The sequence below is a fragment of the Parambassis ranga genome, chromosome 18 (assembly GCF_900634625.1).
Source record: "Parambassis ranga chromosome 18, fParRan2.1, whole genome shotgun sequence".
Lineage (NCBI taxonomy): Eukaryota > Metazoa > Chordata > Actinopteri > Ambassidae > Parambassis > Parambassis ranga.
This window is the reverse complement of record NC_041038.1, coordinates 8,968,499-8,974,847: the sequence shown is the minus strand read 5'-3', so window position 1 is coordinate 8,974,847 and position 6,349 is coordinate 8,968,499.

Genomic DNA, 6,349 nt, shown 5'->3' with positions numbered 1-6,349 from the left:
CTAAAACATGCATTGAACAATACGGTGGGGTAAAAACACAATGTTTGTCTGCTGTATGTTGATCTAAGACCATATGTGATGGGTCAGCTGGCATGTGTTCAGGATGCAGAAACTGAAATACAGTTTAAATGAAAGAAAATAGACCAAAATGGAGGTCTGCGTGAGCCTCAAGTGGCCATATAAGGAACTGCAGTTTTTACCACTTTTTATAAATATAAATCCAAAGATAGCATTTTGTCATCATTTTTACAACATGGAAAATAGAAATATAGATAGATAATCAAAAGAAATGTGTATAAGAAACATATCTTTTCGGGATGGGAATTATTGCCATGGTAACTTCAGAGACCTAAACCACGATCTGCTCCTAATCCTAAGGATGTCATTTTGTCCCCAAATATGGATTCCAGCCCTATTTATGGACATAGCAAATGGGAATAGTTGTAGAAGAAGGAAATATTACACACACGCCTTCATGTAAACTATGCACCTGTTAAATCTTATTGAATCACCGCCTCTGCTGTGACACACACAGCGGCTGTCCCGGCCCGGATCCGGGCGTGCAGTCGCCTCTTTCCTCGCTTGGCCATTCGTGACTCATGCGACTTGTTTAGAATGACTCACTGCAGTCCACACCTTTGAGAGCATCCAAGCCTGGAAATGCCTTGAAGGATGGTTGAAGCAGATGTTTTTTTTTTTATATATTCAGCCTGATCTGGGGGCGTCTTGTCCTTAAGGCTAAAAGGTGGTGGTAAAGGTTAGACGAGGAGGAGTGAGAGTAAAAATACACAGGCAGGACAAACTGCTACCTCTGGAGATTTAGCTCCGAATCTGTATGTGTGAGCAAGGAGAGAGAAGGAAGTAGAGAGAAATGAGTGAGTCAATGCTCAGACTGTGTGTGTGTGTGTTATGGTAAGAGGCTGGGGCACCAGAGGACAGCTGGCGGAATATACATCTTATAATATATTCACTGGAAGTGCAAAAAAAAAAATCACCTCACACTTCTGAAGCTGTTTCCACAAACTGTAAAAAGACTTCCTTAGAGATGATGATGGAACTCTTTCTCTGTGTTTGAACACTGATAGAGTCACATGTGGACGCACCGTCAGTGTCACATGTGAAGATAAAGGTAGTTTTTTGTCACGTGAAAGACATTCGTTAGAGAGAAAGAGACGATTTCAAGTGTCCTAGTTAGAAGTGCAACTCTGAAGGTGACTAATGGTAGAAAATAAACACCACTGGAGTCACAGTGGTACCTTCTGTGTTTGATATGTGCTAAGTAACGGGTAGTTTATGCCTTTATTTTGTCAAACTACCCACTGAGTTCACTGATTTAAACCTCTGTAGGTATTTTCGTTGTATTTCTGTGTTTGTTTGTGAATACTTGCAGTGCAATATGTTGTCAAACAGATGAAGTTTTGTGTTTGTATGCCTTTTCTCAAGTTAGGCGTTAGAAGCAGACACACTTAAATAGAAGCCCGTTGTTCTACTTGTGCTGTAATACACTGCCACACTGTTAAAGATTTTATATGCATTAGCGCAGCTCTAACGTCTGCATCGTTTCTAAAGGGCCTGTAAAAGGCTTGTTAAGTAAGTGTTTTCTTCACCACTGTGCCTGCACGTTTTTACGAGCCTCTTTTCTTTGCTGCAGTGCCTTTAATGCACCGTCACGTGCCTGCTGGCCTGCTCTGCCTGACCGCTGCCTGTCACCTAATGATAATGAATATCTGCTTGTTGGGCTCCCAGGCTCACTGTCAATCCGTTCCACTCGGACTCGGGTTACACTGTGTGCGCCTCCTGCCAACAAAGACAGACAGACTTCCTGGTTTGTTCAGTTGCTGTTGGTTGCGCTCAGGCTGCGGTTGCCATAACAGTGTGTTTGTGACCCTGTGGTCAAAACCAAATCAAAGGAATGCTCTTTAAATCCAAGGCAAACACTTTGATCCACTGCTGCACCATCCTTCCTACAGCAAGGCGCTGTAACATATTTATAAAGAAAGCTTTTGACTGTATGAAAGGATTGATGAAGAGATCAATAAATGGGCAGGGCATTTCCTACTGGGTCATTAATAAAACACTAAAGGAGTCCTTTCAAATCTGGCTTTTTGTCCTCATTGGGTCAAAGCAATCTATTTATGCTGCTTCCTCACCCCTGCTATCTGTCCACTGCTTTAGGTCTCCAGATAAAAGGGGGCTCATTGTGAACAAAGTGAAGGGTTTGACAGAGCTTTGGTCACCTGCAGAGGACCAAAAACACTCAGGTCTGATAACACAGGGACCACTTAAGAGATATGAGGAAGAATTTCACTGTAAAGCCAATCATTGTGCACACCAGCATCCTGTTGCATAGATACTGTGGATAAAAAAAAATAACAATAATCATTTTTCACATGTTTTGTTTGATGTGTTATTTATATAAATAAAAGATAACGGTGCCTTTATAATCTCCATCAACAACGATAACAGCCCCCATGTAAGTGATATTTACATCCACAATGAGAGCATGTGCTGCCAGAGATGGTACGATAACTTCTCAGGCTGAGGTGTTGCTATGGGAACGTGACTCATCACAAGTCTTCCTGCTTTACCTGTAGCAGCTGCACAGCATTCATGAAAGCTATTTCATGCTCCTTTTGTTTGCCAACCAGCCTCCATTTTCAATAACATATCATATCAGATGTCTGGCAGAACACAATGAAACGCAACTGCTAAAAAAGCTTCTGTTGCAGGATAGAAGTTTATTTATGGACTTTAGACACACGACTTTGAACCTGAGCAGACTGATTGAATCGTAAACAGTGAGTCAATCAATAACATTAGGGCATGTGCGAGACTTCCTGCTGGAAAATTGGTGATTCATAAGTTCATGGCCAAAGCTCTGATACGACCCCCTCACAACTGGGATGTAGAAGGAGCTCAGTGGTCCTTAAGACCTTCACAAAGAGGAGATCCAAATGCTCTGCTATGGGTTTGAAAGCAGCAAACAGATCAAATAAACAGATACAATTCTATGAAACCGCAGACACAAAACATCCATGTGTCTGTGCAACAGTGTATTGTAAGTGCCGTCAGTTGTCACAGCTGGTCAGACCAAAAAAAAACACACACATGGCAGATGTTTGAGTTCAGTTTTGTTTCTTGTGGCGCTTCAGGTGTGTTGTCATACACTGAGGAGTGTGGAGGAGGACCATCTGTCACAGCACTACTAACCCTGTAAACAAAATCCTGAGCTGTCATTCACAGCACGCCCACGTCTTTTTTATCCTCACTGGCTACTTCCCAGCAGGCTGCGCTGCTGAAGGTAGAGCATGCTGGCATCAGAGCAGGCTCGTAGCTCGTAGCTGGTGGGATGCTCAGAAAACCCTGCATTATGATGCCTGAAGGCTGAAGGTTGCTTCAGGTGAATATAAAGATCAATCAGTTTTAGTATTGCTAACCTTAAGGTCAAATATTGATCAGTGCGTTATGGATCATTTCAGTGTGAATGTGAGCATGGCAGCCTGTAAAGGTTAATGACTGCTGACCTGAACACCCTATATGTATCTTCATCCTTATACTGACTCAATATGAGCTGACCTTTGACATAATAACAATATGGGTTAAAGTTCAGACCGAGTTATGTGGAGACAAAAATAAAAAGTGTCTACATCTATAATTAGTGTAGGAAATAAAGGGATCGAAGGGTCGAGGAACTGCACTATATTGATCTCATGCTCACTGCACTGAAAACCTGCACACTGACTACGCTATTAATGTGCACACCTGCAAGGCAACTGAAGAGTGAGACAAGCTGACGAAGTGAGCGCTTAATTAGGACCCGCGCAGTCCAATTTTTCAAAGCACTGCAAAAAAACTACATTGATATCCTTCCTTCTATGTAAGGGTGGACCAAATTGATTATCGTTATGATAATAAACAGACCTTGAGAAAGTAGAAGAATTTATTGATTTTTGGAGCAGTCAACAGTAGCAGAATTTTGTCAAATGCTGCTATTTAGCTCCATCAGGACTCGATAATAAAACCAAGGCCGCTGACTTCCAAGAAAAGACTTTAAAGATGGAAAGTCTTTCATTTTGATGGTATGTTTTGGAAAATTTGTTCGCTCTGTGAATATTTCAGAGGTTGAACAGGGCAGCAGGGACCTGTGCAGCACTTCAGACTCTTATTCTGCGAACCTGTCCAAAGGATTCATGTTATCCACCACTGTATCTTGTGCTGTGACAGTCTGAGACAACCGTTATCTAATGCATGACCCGAGATCCTCCTCTCCTCCCTTCCTGTCCTCAGGCTCTGTTCTGTTCTCTAGGGACACTGTAAAGCAGTGAATTAAAAAAAAAGGCTCCCAGCACAGGTACAGATCTGAGTGACTTTACAGGTACCTTTAGGGCCACAGGGGGACCTAAGGACTGTGCGCTGAGAGCACACATCTCAGGCACTTGTGGCCTGGATGTAGAATTGTATGAAGGTCACACAGTGTTACGTAAGATTATGGTTTACAGTTGAAATAAGTACACTTTCAGAGAAGTCTTTGTTGTGAGGCTGAGGTCGTGAGATGCCAACAAAAATTCAGTTTAACGCTCAAGTTTCTTAGTTGCAGTCTGCTTTCACTGCTTTCACCTGGTTGCTCTATTTGTGCTCTAAAATCTCCTCATGGTTTAATTTCAGCTTGAAAATGCCACACATGAGCCAGATCCAACATTCTGACATGACTTAAATAAGCCTGTTTGTCCTCTGCGATGCGTCACACTTCAACATGTTCAATATTTTACTAGCATGGTCTGCAGAGGGAAACATGATCATTTATGGTTATGCCAAAGAGATTCTCTTTCAGTGGCTCATGGCTCCACTCACACAACCCACCTCTTTGCTCATTGTGGGACTAACCAGGAGGACAATGAGGACCGCTAGCTTCACAACCTGAGGGTGACATCGTGGAGGATTTTTCCATCCCAGTCTATGGGCTTAGACTTTAGTATACTCTACCTACAAAACTAGCCATGTGTTTTTATACTTTAAACGTACCTATTATTTTTGTTTTAGTTGCTTAAAACCAAACCTAGACATTTTTTGTTTTTATATTTTAGGATTAATTCGTGCAGCAGCTTTTCTTCTCTTCTTCATCTCCTCCCTTCCCACCAATGCTTGATCTGACTCATAATCAATTGCAATTTGTTGTGTTTAGCCTCATCCTTTTCCATTTTATTTACAATCTGAACTAGCTGATTGTCTGATGGCTGATGATGAGCTGATATCTCGAATGAATTTGTGGAGGACACCTTGAAACCTGTGTGGCTGATTCTGGACACACATGAAAGCCTTTGTGTAAAAGCAATCTCATTGTGGCTCTATAACGCTGTGTTCAGTGCTTCACTCTGATACATCAGTTAGGTAATACACCGGCACTGAGAGTTATATTGGAGGTGACACCCCATCAGGCCTATAAATAGCTTTGCACTTTTCCCCCAGGAGCCCAGCTGTAGCTTTCTCCCGGGCATTTGATCACTTGTTTGTAGGAGAACTGACATCACCCGCTGCTGCTTTGTCTCTCTGACTTCTTCTTGACTCCTGCACACAAACAACCTGCACCCAAACTCACACACCCTGGCTGTTGGAGTAGCTTCATTACAGCTGGAATACATTACGCAAAAAGAGTTTCATCAGCAGCTGAAGCAGCCGCTTCAGAGACAGTTTGCTTCAGAGTTTCCTTAAGCTACATTCAATGATGACTCACCTAATCACTTTAAACACTCAACAGTGATCACTATGAACGCGGCCTGGTGTAAAGTGAATTTTCTGATACTGTATCACTCTTAAATAAATAAACCAGTGCGCTTAATTGGAGGGGATGATGATTTCAGGCACAAGCAAGTGGGACAAACAAGTGGGAGTATGAAGCAAAAGAGAAAAAAAAAGCATATAAAGCACCCCTGCAGGCTGCGTCTGACCCCAGTGAGTCACTGTCTGCACGAGGCTTCTCCAAAACTGGGCATGACTCAGTGCTAACATCGCTGAAGTGCACTTCTGCTGTTGGCTAGTACGTTACTCTAGTTTGGATTGGGAGGCATTTTAACGCTCAGTGTTCCAAGCTATGAATTAATAACATCTATAACAGTTATAGATGGTTTGTTCCTCTTTTTGCATTAGTTTTAGTTGCCAGGTTGTGAAAAATCCCTCAAACTAAGTTATATTTCATATATTATATAACTACTGCCTTTATTAATGTTAATTATGAAAACTTAGACCCCATTGGAAGAACTTTGAGGTGGCCAGCATACAAGAGAAAACCTTTTTTTCTTGTGTTTATCCACCAATTAAAGTTGCTAAAGAACAACTTCAAGTCATATTTACA